Below are 14481 nucleotides of genomic sequence, written 5' to 3'. Positions count from 1 at the left end.
AGGGGACACAGAGCCATAGTAATAACTATGTGGGATGTCCCACAGAAATGGCAACTGAAGAGGGGGAGACAGACCAAAAAAAAGAAGGCCAGAGGACTCATACTGCAGCCTGCAGTGTATGCTGTGCCGAAAGGCAATATCCTCATGACCTTTAATATCAATTTGATAAAATCGGATAAACCTATGAACCGAAGACCAAGTCATGGCCTTACAGATCTGAGCCATAGAGGCCCGATGATGCACCATCCAAGAGGCACTAATCACCCTGGATGAGTGTGCTCTTAACCACTTCCCACCCGGCCAATGCACATAGACGGCCGGGTGGGAGCGTCCTTCAGAAGGAGCGGGATCGTGTCCGCTCAGCGGCGCGATCCCGATGTGCTCGTGTCACCCGGACATGGCGCATCTCAGATCGGCAGGAGGGCTCTGTGATTGGCCCTCCTGATCACATGACGGCCGTGTCCAATCACAGCCGTCATGTGATGTAAACAAACAGCCGGTTGCTAAGCAATCGGCTCCTCCTCTCCTCACACAGAAGTCATCGCTGAGGAGAGGAGAGCAGATCAATGCAGCCGGCTGATGATCAGTGAGTATGAGCTGTATTTTACAGCTTTTTACTCACTGATCATCAGTCTAGTGTAAACACACAACACACGACACAGTATAAACACAATGTCCCCACATATGTCCCCAAAACACACATGTCCCCAAAACATAAAAACACATGTCCCTAATAATAAAAACATGTCCCCCCACATATGTCCCACTAAAATCACATGTCCCAATGATGATCTGCACACATATGTACGTGATCACCTGCACACATATGTACATGATCATTTGCGTACATATGTCCGTGATCACACAAACCAATTATTATACACTTAACGGAATTTTTTTTACCAAAAACATGTAGCAGAATACATTTTGGCTTAAATTTATGACAAAATTCGATTTTATTGGATTTCTTTTAAAATAGAAAAAAGGAAATATTGTTTTTTTTCCAAATCTCCGCTTATATCGCAAAAAAAAAAAAACGGAGTCGTGAATAAATCACACCAAAATAAAGCTCTATTTGTGCGAACAAAATGATAAAAATTTCATTTGGGTACAGTGCTTTCAATTGTCACTGAAAGCGCTAGAGCGATGAAAGCTGAAAATTGGGCTGGGAAGGAAGGGGGCGAAAGTGCCCTGTATTGAAGTGGTTAATATGAGAAGGAAGAATTTTTTTCTTTAAGTTGAAGCTTGAACAATCACTTGACAAATCCATTTAGAAAATAGTGGATCTTGATGCTGCCTGTCCATATCTTGGATCCTCTGGCAGTACAAACAAAACCTGTGTTTTGAGAACCTGAGCGGTCGCCTTTAGATACACTCTGAACGCTCTTACTACATCAAGAGAATGTTGCAGTGCTTTCTCTTCCCCAGATTAAGGCTCTGGGGAAAAAGAAGGAAGAATAATATCTTGGTTTAAATGAACCTGCTACCACTTTTGGTAAGAATTCAGGATGAAGACATAAAACCACCTCATCCTTATGCATGATGAAATATGGCTCTCACAAGACAGAGCTGTTCGTTCCGATACTCTTCTAGCAGAAGAAATGGCAAGCAGAAAATGTTATCTTTCTTGTCAAAGAACCAAAGGAATTTCTCGTAAGGTTCCAACGGCTGATTTAAAAAGGACCAATCTTAAAACCTAAGGATTTAGAGGTGCCTTGATACAGGGAATAAACCGGGTTACCCCCGAATAAGCTATGAACCAAGAGTGGGAAGCAAGAGGACATAGGAAAAGACAGCGACAAGGCCTGGATCAGGCTCTTGATAGAAGTCAAGGCCAGCTTAATTTCAGATCCCATATGCAGAAATCAGGAATCCTGCCTATTGACATACTTCCTGGGGTGCCAACCCCCGGATCCACACCAAGAAACCTATGCTTTCCAGACTCCAAAGTAAGTTATTCTGGAAGCCAGCTTCCTGGCATTAGTCAAAGTAGACACTACCGAAGGAGATCCCCCATGATGTTTTATAGAGTGGGATTCAACAGTCAAACCTCTGTCTGTAATGTAGGATGAAATACCGGACCTTGTGCAAGAAGGTCTGGCTATAATGGCAGAGATCAAAGGACTCCTACTGCCATCCTTATGATCTCAATAAATTAAGATCTTCTGGGACCCACTGGGGCCACCAGAATCGCCTCCATTTTGATCCTGCTTAATCCTACAGAGAAGGTGCGGAAGTAGCAGCACTAGATCAGTGAAAACTGATCCCCTGGGAAGACTACCACCTGCTAGCGGACCCCTTATTCGACATAAAGTTGTCGACCTTATTAATGAATCTGGACAGGAATAGGTCCATGTCCGGAATACTCCATCTGACATATAGAAGATGTCGGGGTGAAGAGATCATTCTCACAGAAATAATTTTTGGCGTCTCAAGTAGTAAGCCTGAAAAATTTGAATTGCCGATAGGCAAGGAGTGTTGTGTTCTACCAAAGCTAGAACATTATTCACCTCTTTTTGGGCTGCATGACTTCTCGTGCCTCCCCTGGTGATCGATGTAAGCAACCGCCGTGGCCCTGTGAGGCTGAATTCTGTCAGGACAGTCCCGTAGTCTGACCACCAAGATTCTAGGGCCAGATGTACTGCCTGAAACTTCCAAAAAAAGTTGATAGGCAAGGTCCTCTAACCTGGACCATCTCCCCTGGACAGAATCTTCTTCCAGGGCTGCTCCCAAGCCTAGAAGGCTGGCATCTTCCAGGATAAAGATTTTTCCTCTTGCTGGATAACAATCAATTTAGGCTTTGTCGGGAGCCAAGCGTATTGGAAACAAACAAGGCCTGAATCTTCTTTATTCCAGACCGACAGGATGGTGTCTTGAAGCAGTCTTTAAATAAAACTGCACGTAAGGGACGGCCTTGAAGGAGGCCACCATTTCCCCTAAAAATCTCCTGCAGCCGAATGAAGGAATTTTCCTTTATCCTGATAAGTTGAATTAGTCCTACAATGGAACTGATTCTTGTCTGGGGTAAGAATACAGTCTTCTGTATGGTATATATAACCAGCCCCCAAATAACCTCCTTGATGGTTTTAAGGAGAATCTTCCTAGGCTGAGAACCCAACCTAGGAGATTTACGATGTCTACAGCTGAGATCAGACTCTGGTTTTAGACCTGAGCCTGAATGATCTATTAAAAGTAGATCTTCTAATAGGCTAGGACCGCTATGCCTTGAGCCTTTAACTTGGCTAAATGAGGTGCCAGAATCTTTAAGCACACTCATGGTGCTGTGGCTAAGCCGAATGGCAGTGCCACAACTGAAAAAATAATTTTATATTTCAAACTGCAGAGATTTCTGGTAAGCAGGAAACTTTGGCACATGGAAATATGCAACTCCCCTCCTTGCAGGATGGACACAGCCAATCGAATTATGAAAGGATCGGATGTTTAAGTGCCGATTCAGATCTTCGAGATCAAGAATGGGTCTTACCTCTGCTTGGCTCTGGGACCTTAAAAGGTTTGAGCCAAAACCCCCTGTTCCACTAAGGGAATCTCTGATATCACCGACTGGGATAACGAGAGAGAGATAGAGAGAGATAGAGATAGAGATAGAGATAGAGATAGAGATAGAGATAGAGATAGAGATAGAGATAGAGATAGAGATAGAGATAGAGATAGAGATAGAGATAGAGATAGAGATAGAGATAGAGATAGAGATAGAGATAGAGATAGAGAGATAGAGAGATAGAGAGATAGAGATAGAGATAGAGATAGAGATAGAGATAGAGATAGAGATAGAGATAGAGATAGAGATAGAGATAGAGATAGAGATAGAGATAGAGATAGAGATAGAGATAGAGATAGAGATAGAGATAGAGATAGAGATAGAGATAGAGATAGAGATAGAGAGAGAGAGAGAGAGAGAGAGAGATCTCTTTTTTTTCTGGAACCTTAGGAGCATTCTCTGAGGAGACGGACACTGTTGCATAAAGACTGCTGCATCAGAAGCCCCAAGGACCCCACAGGCAGCACCCAAACAGGGACCCGAACCCCCGGACCCTCAGATCGAAAGCCGACTGAGCCATCCGGGCTCTTGGAACACTAGATGTAACCTAGAGGAAAAAAAATTAAAAATTGCAGCAATCCATCTGCTCTTAACATTGTTCCTGCCAGACCTTGAGAATCGCAGCACCTTTCCCCTCACCCAAACGAGTTGGGGTACTCCTTCATGAGAAGGCCTTAGCATTCTGCTTTATGGGCTCTCTGCCCCCAAGATCCTGGTGCTGCCCTTGGGAAGTTTCTCCTGAACCTGACGAATGAGACCGTCGAGACTGCCTAAAGGCAGATGCCCCAGGCATAGCAGAGGCTGCACCATTAAAGGAGACATGTTTAACCTCCTTTTACTGGTAAAGAGAGCTTTACCCCTTTTGGGTATACTTATCAACTCTAAATAGCCGTACCCCAGGAAGGGACACAAACTGGCTAAGGGTTTCACATGGTGCTTTGGGTGATCAATATTTCAGCAACGGACCTCTGCAAGAATGCACTAGTCCAAGTATAAGCCATAAGGCTTAAATGATTGAGTCCTTCATAGCATCTGTGAGACAAACAGTGTGTCAAACACACCAGCCCCTTGCCAGGCCTGCTGATCAGGCAGAACTTTCAGGTATCTCACATCTGTTCATTAACCCCTTGGAGTCCACATTTTCCAATGCATTAGCTTGACTCAAAATGTGCTCCACCAAAATAGTGGAGCAGACGTTAAAGGGTTAATGGACTGAGCTACTCCAATTGTAGCAAGAACTGCAAAAGACATCCTGTCTTTAAAAAGAAAATCCAACCTTTACTTGTTGGGTCCTTTAACATCAGTGCATTATCCACTGGACATGTGAGACTCTGCTCACTGAGGTGATTGCTGCTTTAATAGCTGGAACCTCCCCATTTCTTCATAGAAATGTTTCCATTCAGAATACATAGCAATGCATGAATAGGAAAAAACATCCCCAGGTGGGGGAGGTTCAAATGAACCTTATTAGAGGTAGATACCTCAAGAGCCTGTGCTGCAGGCAACAAAAGGGTTAAGTAAGGGATTAGACAAACACTTGACTTGTGCAGCTACTCCTTCCCTGTTAGGATCCTCCGAAGAGGAAAGATAAGTATCTTCCAATATTTGGAAAGATCTACCTGATCCCCAGCCTCCTGCACCTCAACAAAAGGACCCTGAGGACTAGATGGGATGTTTAGTCCTACTATGGAGAGACATCATAGCATTAATCTTCTTCAAATTTTTTAAATGGTAGAAGAAAAAACCTGTTTGTATGAAATACACAGGGACAGAAGTGTTCTAACCTTGACGGCTCATCTGACTGGCCGTATATCTCTCAGAGGAGGATGACATTGTTTTGGAAGGGTTTTTAGTTTAGAACCCTTCGAGGAGTTCCCGGTCCCTTTGTCACTCATAGCTTACAGTACAAAGCAGAGGCACTACCAGCAAAAGAATGTTTCACTTGCTAGACTATAGTACAGTACAATAACTGCTATTAATCCTTGCTATACAGTGTCAAAGGGGAAATGCCTGTGTCACCAAACCTGACCAGCAACCACTCTGCTCTGTCCCTCCACCGCCAGGCAGCAGCTTCTCTTGCAGAGCTCTAAAATACTTCCTGCACGTGTGGCCGGCGTTTACCTACGCCCCCATGCAGAATACGGCCCTCTCTTCTTTCAAACAAGGAAGCTGAATCTCCCACGTGCGCGCCGGCGTCATGGCGGGGGGTTAAATCCTCCACTCAGTGGCCGCGGTTTGCCAAAAAAACTTATTTTTTTATGAAAGAAAAAAGGCAGCTGACTTGCATTAATTCAGAAAAAAAATGGCCAATCTGGGGGCCCAGGAAGTGATCAGACCCCCCTTTCTCTTACCTGAGGGTCTGAGCTGGCTGGAAGGAGAGGAGAGTAGAGCTTCTGCTGTTTCCAGCGTCAGAATGGTGAGTGCTCAATACAGCCCCAAGTGGTGACACAGACATGACATGACAACACAATACATGGAGGGAGAGATTCTGAGAAAATCTCCCCTACCTTATCCTCGCAGGAGGGCTTTATCAGAGATAAAAAAAAAAACAATCTTTGCCCTTCACGGTAGGCTTTGAGACCTTAAAGGAAACCTTCAGGTTGACCAACAATACTGCACCTGCGAGAAGACCCTGCCAGTAAACTTTTATTGGCCTTACTACCAAAAAGTACTGGATTCGAGGGCCCAGCTCTTTAAAGAATTCGCAAGCAAAACCTTGTGTCTTCAGATTACGAGGCCCGGGTCCCATTCATTTAGCCCATTACAGAGACATCAGAACTGATCTGGTCAGGATGGCTGGCTCTCATTAAAGGATTATTGCCTGTGGAGCTTAGTACAACACATCCTTACTCGTGCCCAACACTTTAGACACTGGTGAAAAAACTGAGGACTCCCAGTAATGGGAGGGGTTATATATGGGAAGTACACGCCTTAAGGGGCGTGCCAGTGTCCAGCACCTGATACGCAGATATAACCCACATAGTTATTACTATGGCTCTTTGTCCCCTGATGTAAGAAAAAAAAAAATTATTATACAGCACGTTTCATAGATATTATGTCTCATACTTGCTATATGGAGGCTACAATAATGGTTAAAAAAATCAGGGTGACCGTCTTACCTTTACATGTCAGAGTTGCCAGAGGAGAGGGAGAGGTTGAAGATTTGGGTTTGAGAGTTTAGGATAGAGCAGGAAGGTGGTCGTAGTAATTGTGAGGGGACAGGGTACAGGGGGCAGATGGTGAGGTGCGCCGTGGAAAAGAGCTTGGCAACTTTCTAAGTGGAAACGAGGCTGTGACGGTAGGGCACATGGAACCCAGAATCCCTTGGAAAGGTTGGGAAACGCATGTTTCAGCTCCCCATACAACTCTTATGTCTAAGTCAACCTGTGCCATCCAGGTACAGGGTGAGTAAGAAAATATATCTTGGATTACTTAAAAGGTAAGTAATATTTATCCACAGTATCTCCCAGGATATATGCAAAGACTATTCTTAGGTTGTTAATTCTGAATACACAATCCTTGAAAGAGCTGATTACATTGACCTCCGGAGACTGTCTGGTCACCCTCCTAGAATATATAACGCCTGCTTATTTTACTCTCCAAGTGCATAACTTTACACTTCTCAACATTAAACCCCATTTGCCAACCCTGATGGCTCCTCCTCCCCTTCTGTTCATCTCATGTGATGTCACATACAAGCATCTAGGATGAACAGGAGGGAAGGAAGGGCCAGTGGGAAAAGTATGCCACAGCCAGCACTATCACAGCTGCTTCCCTGCATCACTCTACATGTGTTGGCAATGGGGATGTGATCTTTCCATCAACTCTCTGTGACTGACAGGTAGATCACTGCAGAATCCCAGTTGAGAAACTCTGCTATAGATGAACTTACACATTAGCCATGTGTGAGAAACGCTATCAAATGTTTTTGCAAAGTTCAAGTATACTAATGTATATCCACAGTCACTCTTCTATCTAATGTTTTGCTTACTTCATCATAAATATAACACAGATTTGTTTGACAAATGTTGTCTTTTGTAAACCCATGCAGTCAATTACTTAAAATATTGTTTCTAGCAAATACACTTCTATGGTCTTTCAAACTCTCAAGTATCTTTCAGATTATAGGACGAAAACCAGTTGCAATACGGCACTGCGTCGATTTATCTGACAATTGCGCGGTCGTGCAACGCTGTACCCAAACAAAATTGAGGTCCTGTATTTCCCACAAATAGATTTCTTTTGGTGGTATTTGATCACCTATGCATATATTGATTGTTTGCACAAAAGTTATCGTGTTTACAAAATAGGGGATAGATTTATGGCATTTTTTTTATGAGTAATGACGGTGATGTGCGATTTTTATCAGGACTGTGACATTGCGGTGGATAGATTGGACTTTTTTGACCCTATTTTGGGACACTGACATTTATACAATGATCAGAGCTAAAAATAGCCACTGATTACTGTATAAATGTTACGGGCAGGGAAGGGGTTAAACACTGGGGGGCGATTAAGTGGTTGTGTTCCCTTAGCGTGTTCTAACTGTAGGGGGGGGTGGGCTACCACTGACATGATAGAGATCACTGTTCCCAATGACAGGGAATAGAAGATCCCTGTCATGTCACTAGGCAGAACAGGGAGATGTATTGTTTACATTTCCTCATTCTGCCTCTCCTCGCCGAGATTGCGGACCTCCGGCAGACATTCGAGACTGCGGGACCTGTGGGCATGCTCTCGCAGTGCGCCCGCTATCCTGTTTTTGCGGACTGACGTACAGGTACGTCACTTTGCACAGAAGTGCCACTCTGCAGAAGTATATCGTCATGAGATGGTCAGCAAGTGGTTAAAGAGTTTCAAAAAAAATAAAAACAAAGGCTTTGAAAAAACAAAGCTGGACAATTGGATGAAAGCCATTAGATTTGGGTGCTTTATTCACTTTTAGTTTTTCTTAATTGTTTCTGGACCATATTAATTTTGAGCCACTGGGGTTCATTTTGAGCTATGTTACTACTATCCCTATTATAAACTTGAGCCCCCTTATTTTCCTTTGTATGCACAGAACTGAAGAAGGTATTTAATATATTGGTCTTCTTTTTGTCCCCAGTCACCAACTCTAAATTAACTTGTAAAGGGCCTATATGCTCAGTAAGGCTTGTCCTACTTTCTTTTGCAAGCGATCGTTTATTTAGAATTTTTATGGCCTTGATTTGATTTTTATATAGTCCCCTTTCACACTGGGGTGGTGTGGGTGTCGGCGGTAAATCGCAGCTATTTTTAACAGCGCTTTACCTTAGTTTTAGCGGTGGTATGCGGCCGTTAGCAGTGCAGTTTTAACCCCCGCTAGCTCCCGAAAAAGGGGTAAAACCGCCCGCTGCAGCGCCGCTGCAGCGGCGCTTTGCCGGCGGTATAGTCATGCTGCCCCATTGATTTCAATGGGTAGGAGCGGTTTAGGAGCGGTGAATACACCGCTCCAAAGATGCGGCTAGCAAGACTTTTTTCACCGTCCTGCTAGCGCACTGCTTCAGGGTGAAAGCCCTCCGGCTTTCACCCTGGAGTGAAAGGGGCTGGTTTTTTCAGGCGCTACACAGGCGCATTTTTTTAACGTTGTAGCGCCTGAAAACTGCCTCGGTGTGAGAGGAGCCTTACTCTGTTGTATTCTTTGTAACTCTGAAAGGATGATAGTGATCCTCTGAATCATCTGTGGTTTCTTTTGGTTGAAGTAAATGGACTTGTACTGGAGTCTTTTTTTTTTTTCAACTATGTAAAAAAAAAAAAACACTTCCAAAAGAAAGAAACTGTATTCGATGGACCGTTGAATCTCGCAGAGACTCAGTGTACTCTCCAGCAGACTGTCTATGACCTTAGACCGTCAAATATCGGACCCTTGAATCTCTCAGTGACCCCATACAGCTCATGTTGAGGCAGGGAAAGCCTACAGGAGGGTCAAACAACACTGCTCTGAGCCACTCATACAGCACCAGGTACCTCGCCGTGAGAAGGGAGGTAGCACAGCCCCTAGACGCCAGCTCCAGCATGATCTCAGTAAGAGTCGCTGCCGGAAACCTCGCTACAGGCGCCGACCATATCCATGCCGCTGATGCCAAGGTGCGGGACAGAGGGTGGAATGAGATCTGCACAATCAACCACGCCGGCCCACACAATCATCAGCGGAGAGGAAGAGGTATGCTTGCACAATGTACATGAGACACAGAATCTGGAGCCGAGAGGGGAATTGGGGAATGAGCCAGACATCAGGCAGCTCATTCAGGCTCTCCCTACCAGAGAGAACATACAAAAAATGTTGAATAATACCACGGGTGCTCTAAGAGAGGAGATCAAGGAGAAACGTAGGGGCTGTAGATCATGGAGTGCTTCAAGTGGAAAAGCTGCAACAGATCTCTGACTTACGGTTTGGGAGTCTGGAGGAAAAATTATACAAACAGCATCAGAGGATAGTAATGTTACAATTACAATCAGAGAAATCTGAGAACAGGAGTAGGAGGAACAACATTTGGATTAAAGGGGTACCGGAAGATATAGAGAGGCCCGCATTAAGAGAAACAGTGGTGTCTATTCTAAACCAGATATTGAAGAATCCTCCTAATACCGTAATTGAGCTGGATCGTTCATAGAATCCCCACCGTTCGCAAATCAGAACAGAAGGACTCGTGAGATATATTGTGCAGGGTGCACTTTCAGGTTAAAGGTAGATATATTAAGGGCCACATGGCGCGAGGGACCAGTGGTTTGATATGGGAGTGATATACAATTATAACCCGACTTATGTAGACAAACCAAGTATAGGCGGCGCATGTTAAAGCCTCTATTGGACTATATGCTTGCTAAAGGTGCCACATATAAATCGGGATATCCATTAGCAGTCATTGTCAAAAAGAGAGGACTTAACTTCAATCCACGAGACCCCGCTCAACTACCAGATCACTTTAGCTTTCTGGGGGCAGTAGCTATTGATGTTCCTAATTGGATAGAGCTACCAGCATTAATGGAATATTCCCCTCATCAACAACAGAGGCAACAAAAGCAAAGGAGAATAATTCCAGGAGAAGGGGCAGAATAGACATACGCATAACTCATATAATACATTGGATGAGGAAAAAAGTACTTAAACTTAAGAATTTGTGGGCTCCTTGAGGGTAGGCACCGATGTGAGTGTGCAATGTACAGGGATAGGGACAATCGTAGAGGTTGAACTGGATGGACTGGTGTCTTTATTCAACCTTACTAACTATATAACTGATTTCAGGATGAAGAAAGGAGAAAATAAAAGGGAGACTTTTTTTTTTGCTTAGCTATTTTTGATATATTTTTTTGAATTATAACAAAGAACCATTAAGAAAAAAGAGAGGAATAAAACATATAAGAATTGAATAATGTGGGGTATGGGTATGTTAAAATCTACACAAGGTTATACGAAAAGGAAGAAAACACGGGGCGATGGATATGTATCTTTAATTTGGGTCTTTAATGGGAATCTCTCAGAGACTGGAACCTTATGAAATGTGGAATATGAGATTGAATATGAGATCAAAATAAATAATATAATGTTGAAAGTATTATGAGGATATAAAGATGGATGATAGGGTGCATGTGAATAGATGCTGCAGCGCAGCTCATCTGTCTTGATTAACCACTTTCCCCACGTAAGAGTGTTGGGTGGCGTTTTTTTTTTTTTCTCAGGTTTTTGCAGTACGGCTGTCGGCCTCCTCACCCCCACCCCCCTTGCTAGGTACCCTCCACGCTGGTGGAAATTTAAAGAGTGTCAAGATGACCAAAACAACTGACTTCTTACAACGTGAAGGGGCTAAATACAAAATTGGGAAAGCGGAAATTTCCCACAGTGTACCATAGTGCCTCTCAGACCACAAAAGCAAATGGAGTATCAATCATCTTTGCAAAACAGACGAGATGGAAAGAAACAAAGATAATTACGGATGAAGCAGGTCGTCTCCTTATTGTGAAAGGATATCTGGGTAAGCAAAAGGTTACTTTAGTGAACATATATTTACCAAATGAGGATCAAATAAATAGGAGCCATGAAGACATACTTAAATATAGTACACCAAAACAAAGAAGGGGTTCTGATGGTGGGAGGAGATATGAATATGGCATTAGATCCCACCTTAGATGTTTCGAAGGGGGCCTCCCATATATCCTATACAAAACTGTGCAACGCGAAGAGATTGTTACAAGACTTGCAATTAGTGGACAGCTGGAGGACTCTCAATGTACATGACAGGAATTACACATTCTTTTCAACAAGACATAAGACATATACTAGAATTGATTATGTCTTTATATCTCAGAGTGCCCTGTCATGTATATTGGATGCCTCCATAGGCTCATTTACATTATCAGATCATGCTCCGACACACTGTGCTATAGAATGGGGAGACAGAGGCCCACAGGAATGGTATTGGAAGATTAAACACTTTTGAAAGAACCAGAATACGAGTTAGAATCTTACTTTATGAATAACAAATCAGAGGAAACAACCCCATTATGTATATGGGAAGCGCATAAATGTTATATTAGAGGGGTTCTAATATCTCTAGGAGCATATTAGAAAATGCTCTCTGGGTGCTAAGCTTGACTCCCTGCTTGGAGAAATCTGTGCACTTGAAAGGCAAAAGCTAAATTAGCTTGCTGCAGGCGTGTATTCTATGAATATGGAAATAAACCAAGCAGACTGATGGCAAATGCGCTTAGAGAGATGAGAGTACGGAACCATATCGATTGTATCAAAACGTCTGGGGACGCATTGGCAAGTTCCTCACAGGCAATTGCAAAAGAATTTGGAGACTTTTATACTGGTCTATATCAAATTGAGACTCAAGTATCGGCGGGGACGATATCTAAAAGAAGGGAGGCGGCAAAGGACTATATACTAGCGCCGGGAATGACGAAGATATCTGAAGAGGGAGCAACTGCGGGCCTGACGATGCAGAGGGGCTGCGAAACGCATAGTGGCTGTGGAGACAAGGGGTACACTAAGATGAGCCAGGGACAGGTTGACTGAACGGAGGGAGGAAAGAGTTACCTGTGGAACATCACTGGCTTGCCTGTTCCTATGCTATTTGCATATGGCTGGATAAGCTTAGTGCCGGCGAAAGGGCACATGAAGATGTGAGTGCAATATGTTTTAAATTTAAAATGTTCTAATTAAAGTGGAAACGGTTTTACACTATGTTGGTTCCATATATCTTTTTATGAACATATAATATCCGCGGAATTGCTAACTGGAGAGCGAATTAAGGAGTGGTTATCCATTGAATAAACCGAAGGTGTACTATGACAGTTAAGTTTGGCGAGTGGCCATTTTATAAGGTGGTGGTGGCACGAATAGTTTACGTTGGTGGAAAGTAAGACACATGAACACAGGAGGATTTGAACTTTGATCCCACTCTATTGCAGTTTGAAGATTGGACTGTAAACATACAACATCAAGGGGAGGATTGCAGTGCATTGCATTTTGGGATCATTGTGGCATCTGGGGTGATGATTTTTTTGTAACAATTTGGTATTTGTTTTGTGGTCGAATTTGTTTAACAATTTGGGAGGTTGGCGGTAGGAATATCACAAAATCGAATGCAAAAAAAAAAAAAAGACGATCATTTTTATGATATTCTCATTGTGTGTAGAAGGTTTAAGAGATTTAAAAAAAAGGAGATTTCCCCGCCATTGAGCCACAATAGTGAGACAAGGCCTGGGACACTGAAGCAAAAAAGGAAAAAAAAAAAAAACTGTGAAAAAAGTAAATATACATGATTTACACCTATAGCTTCTAGGCAAGGGTGACATCATAATCCTTTCAGCAAGATCCTGGGAATACGGAAGGTCAGCGCTTGTTAGCGGGACTGCGACATTGCAGCGGACAGATCGGACCTGACATTTGACACTTTTTTGGGAACCACTGACATTACAGTGAACAGTGCTAAAAATATGCACCGACATTGTACTAATGACTCTGACAAGGAAGGGGTTAACAATCAGGCCCGATCAAGGGGTTAACTGTGTTCCCTGGGTGTATTTACTAACTGTATGGGATGGGCTACCTGGGATAACACAGAGATCCATCTACCTGCATAGCAGAAAGACAGGATCTCAGTGTAACCCCCTGTCAGAACAGAGATCTGCCTTGTTTACTTTCGGCAGATCCCCGTTCTGCCTCTGCTGGGAACTATCACTGGCGGCCGGCAGACATCTAATCCATGGAGACGCTGATTGGCTCCCCCCATTGGCCAATCGGTGTGCACATGCCCACAGAAACTAATGCATGAACCACCGTAGCAGTAAGGCGATTCGAGCAGCCGAGCCACCTTGCCACAGTATAACTGCGGCAGCTGGTTGGCAAGTGGTTGTAAGTGGTCACAAACACAGCAGGTCTCTCGGCTCTCTCTACCTTCTCACGGGGCAGATTGATAGTTGTCAATCAAATCCAGTGATGAGGGAGCAGGGGGCAGGACGGAGCTGCTCAGTGTGCATCTGTAGACGCTCACAGTGTGGCTCAAGAGCAAGCCTGCACAAGTATGCCCCCAGCAAGGGGTTTGCTATGGGGGGTACTTGAAGGCAAGAGGACCCAGAAGCTCCGGCGGAGTACTGCAGAAGAGCAGGATTTGGGGTTGCTCTGTGGAAAACCATTGCAGTCCATACTTGTTATTAAAAAAAAAAAAAAAAAACCTTTACTTTAAAGTGGTTGCAAAGGCAGAAGTTTTTTTTTCATCTTAATGCATTCTATGCAGTAGGATAAAAAGCCTTCTGTGTGCAGCAGCCTCCCTAATACTTACCTGAGGTCCCTCTCTGTCCAGCGATGTTCACCAGTATCTTAGCTGTCCAAGATTCTCCCTCCTGATTGGCTAAGACACAGCATTGCAGCGCCATTGGCTGCCGTTGCTGTCAAA

General features: G+C 43.8%; 1 protein-coding gene across 2 annotated transcripts in view; it reads right to left on the bottom strand.

Moving 5' to 3' along the window:
* Window positions 1-14481, bottom strand: part of PDE10A (phosphodiesterase 10A) — a 453343-nt gene that overhangs the window by 262693 nt on the left and 176169 nt on the right. The gene's annotated exons all lie outside the window — the stretch shown is intronic.

This window comes from Lithobates pipiens, unplaced genomic scaffold, assembly GCF_037356315.1.
Source record: "Lithobates pipiens isolate NorthernLeopardFrog02 unplaced genomic scaffold, aLitPip1_a1.2 Scaffold_18, whole genome shotgun sequence".
In the NCBI taxonomy this organism is placed as follows: domain Eukaryota; kingdom Metazoa; phylum Chordata; class Amphibia; order Anura; family Ranidae; genus Lithobates; species Lithobates pipiens.
This window is presented reverse-complemented; position numbering and strand designations above follow the sequence as displayed.